This window comes from Canis lupus, chromosome 30 (assembly GCF_011100685.1).
Source record: "Canis lupus familiaris isolate Mischka breed German Shepherd chromosome 30, alternate assembly UU_Cfam_GSD_1.0, whole genome shotgun sequence".
NCBI lineage: Eukaryota > Metazoa > Chordata > Mammalia > Carnivora > Canidae > Canis > Canis lupus.
The window spans coordinates 23,536,755-23,540,475 of NC_049251.1; the positions used below are offsets into that span (position 1 = coordinate 23,536,755).

The 3,721-nt window shown below is 39.6% G+C and overlaps 1 pseudogene; it reads left to right on the forward strand.

Annotated features, from left to right (window-relative positions):
• LOC610170 (prefoldin subunit 4 pseudogene) lies at positions 257–662 on the forward strand (annotated as a pseudogene).

Genomic DNA, 3,721 nt, shown 5'->3' on the forward strand with positions numbered 1-3,721 from the left:
ATGAACAGAATGTTTTACATGAAAAAAAAAAAAACACTCACCTAATATCAAGGAAAAAAAATATATATAGATCTACTGAAAAAGAATTCTGGAGAGATATATTCCAATCTATTAACAGTGTTTATCTCTGAGAGATGAGATTATGGGATATTTTTATGTTTTAATTTAATACTTCTGAATTAGTTTTATTTTTTTCAATGTAATGATTTTATGCTCAAGGGGGAAGTGGTTAATTTTTCCCCAAATAAGTCCCAAGATGGCAGCCACCATGAAGAAGGCGGCTGCAGAAGATGTCAACGTTACTTTTGAACATCAACAAAAGATAAACAAATTTGCACAGGAATACAAGTAGAATCACAGAGCTGAAGGAGGAAATAGAAATAAAAAAGAAACAACTCCAGAATTTAGAAGATGCTTGTGAGGACATCATGCTTGCAGATGATGATTGCTTAATGATACCTTATCAAATTGGTGATGTTTTCATTAGCCATTCTCAAGAAGAGACACAGGAAATGTTAGAAGAAGCAAAGAAAAATTTGCAAGAAGAAATTGACGCCTTAGAAGCCAGAGTGGAATCAATTCAGCGAGTGTTAGTGGATCTGAAAGTTCAGTTATATGCAAAATTCGGGAGCAACATAAACCTCGAAGCTGATGACAGTTAAACATTTTATAATACTTTTTTAAAATTTGTTTAATAAACTTGAATATTGTTTAAAATGATAATTTCCCTTCTTCAAATGATATGGAAAGCAAAACTTTCTTTTTTTAAATTTTCATTTATTTAATGGAAACTTGCCTATTTTCACATGTCTTGCTTATTTATTTTATATTTTTAAAAGAAGACAGTATTCATCTATGTATTTTGCATAACGATTCTATCAAGTGTAGGGGCTTTATGTCATGTTATTAAAATCGGTTAAGCAAAAAAAAAAAAAATCCCCCAAATAGAAAAGAAAGAATGTGGAGAAAACCAATAAAATAATTGCTATGAACTGCTCATTTATGTCCTCCACGCCCCCCCACCAGATTCATATGTTAAATCCTAATCTCTAGTGTGCTAATATTCAGAGGTGGGGCCTTGGGAGGAAACTGATTCTGAATGAAGTCTTGAGAGTGGAGTCCCCATCATGGGATTGGTGTCCTTAATGGGGGATAAAGAGGAGGTCTCTCTCAGCCACGTGAGGATACAGCAAGAAGGTTGCTATCTACAAACCAGGAAGTGTGCTCTCACCCAAACCCAACCACACTGGCATCCTAATTTCAGTCTCGTAGTGGCTCAAACTGACTAAAACAAGAATCTGAGGTGGAACAACCCTGAAGGAATATTTTTCAGGATAGGTGAGACCTGAAGTTGTTTTTAGGCTCTGGTAAAGAAACGAATGGGGAAAAGAGATTGAAAGTGTGAGGAGATTATTTACCAGCTGAGATCCTAGAGGGGCTAGAACAGTCCAGCAGCATCAGGGCTAAGTTCAAAAAGAAGGAAAGAAAAGGAGGACAACTCTAATAAAATTAGGTTTTATTTTATTTATTTATTTTATTCAGTTTTTTGAGAAGAAGAGGCACAAAAGGTGTTATAGCTAACAAACCCATGGTTTTCCCGAATGGATTGGTTAGGGGAAAAGTTCATCAGCTGAGCAGGAGGTTTGGGACAGGTATCTTGAGAGGAATAGAAAGTGTATTGCTGTTACATAAAATGAAATAAGGCATGTTATCTGAATCATCAGGTATATGCTTATGAGATTCCTGAACTCCATCCTAGACCTACTAAATCATAGTCTCTGAAGGTGGGTGAACCTAATGCACCCTAGAATCTGGAATCTTTGAAATAAAAGGTTAACTAAGAATGTGCTCCCAGTGCTGATGCTAGATCATAATGATCTGAAATAGGGTCAATCAATATATTAATCTAATTTGCTCCAGCATCATTCAACACCCTGGGATGTTGAGAGAAATAGGTGGCTAGGTACACTCAGAGTTGGGCTTTGGCCATGTGGATGTAGAAGAAAGTCAGGATGTCTGAAACACCAGTAGGTACATCATTAACCTGGAAGATCACGAGGCTAGGAACTGGGTGGAAAGGAAGGAACTGAGGGACTGAAATTTATGAGGAGGATGTGTAGCACATTTGTGAAAGTCAGAGAGTTGGGGAAATGTGAGAAGCAGAAGCTGTAGTCAGTGAGATGCACGTTGGTGTGAAAGGTTCTGAAAGAGGAGATGGTGACATCCCAACAATGGCCTTCAAAGGCATTTCTGAACTAGAGTGGAGATAAATTTGTCCAAGTAGAAGAGGTTGGGGAAGTGAGGTCAGAGTGTGAGATAGTTCTCCTTATGAACACCAGACTTGTTGAATCCCATGAATGGAGGCAGAGCTGGTTACTCAAGCTACAACTAGATGGAGAAGAAGAGAATGTTGGGGTCAGGGAGTGACAGAGTCACAGGGAAACTGTAATTGCTGGCTAGGCTGGCCCCAGAGAGTCAGCATGACACTGCATCTAGGGAAGTATGATTCTAGAACTATTGGTGGCAGGATGAGTCAATATGTTGACAATGTACAGTGATCTCTTAGATGCCCATAGCTGGAATTTTACTTCAGTGCTTTGCATATGATTCCATTTTACTATACAATGTATTCATTTGGAAGTCTTTGTCACATAGACTATATAATCCCTTAGCCACTAGACATCTGTCTTCCTAATTTTTGAATATCCCCTGTGCCTCACATATGGTATACTCAGTAAAATCTTTTTCTGAATGAGTCAGTGAATGAATGAGTGAATGAATGAATGAATGAAACTAAGCGGCCCCATATTTCCAATAGGAACTCTGGTGTGAGGGTACAAAGGAGAGTGTGAGTGAGTTACGTTTGATGATAAGTTGTTCATGGTGATGAAGGTGAAAGTGTGACTGTCATCTGAAGGCAAAATAAATGACATAACAAAAATTTCATTCTCTACCTGAGCATGGAATGTCCAGTACCACAAACTCAGCCTCTGCTTTCTTGAAATCTCCCCCTAGGCAAGCTCACCTTTATTCTGGGCTTCAATTGTCACATCTATGAGCACACAGACCTTTCTTCTGACTCCAGAACCATATCCCTTCCTATTTACCCCCATCCCCCCAAGCACCAGAGAGCCCCGGTGGCTTAATCTGCACAAGCAGAAATCATGATCTGCCCCAGCAGTCCTGGTCTTCTTCAAGTGTTTTCTCTCTCAGTACTTAGCACCTCCTTCCCCAGCAAGCCAGGGACCCAGCAATCAACTGAGTCCCTCTTCTCACCTTCTATAGCCAAGCTGCCAAGTTCTTCCAATTTTAAGATATAAAGAACATTTGAATCCTTCCATTTCTTTCCATTACCCAAGCCACTCAGTCCTGGAATTCTGTAATAGCCTCCAGTGGGTATACTTTAGTCCCCCTCCAATCCCCTTTCCACCTCACAGCCAATCTGATTTTTTTAAAACTCAAATTTGGTGGTGTCGTGTTCTTGCTCAAACTACCTGTGTGATTTATCATTGCTTTTAGCCCTGAGTATGATTTATAGGCTCAGTATGTATGGTCTGACTCCTACCCATGGCTCTAGGTTCATTTTGCACTGTGTTCCTTCACTGTACCTGGGAGCCAGGCAGTAGGTTTCTTTTGTTCTTGGACAGGCATCGTACTGTTCCCACCCCCACTCCCCAAGGCCATTGTACATGCACTTCCTTCCCCACTGCATGCAGTTAAA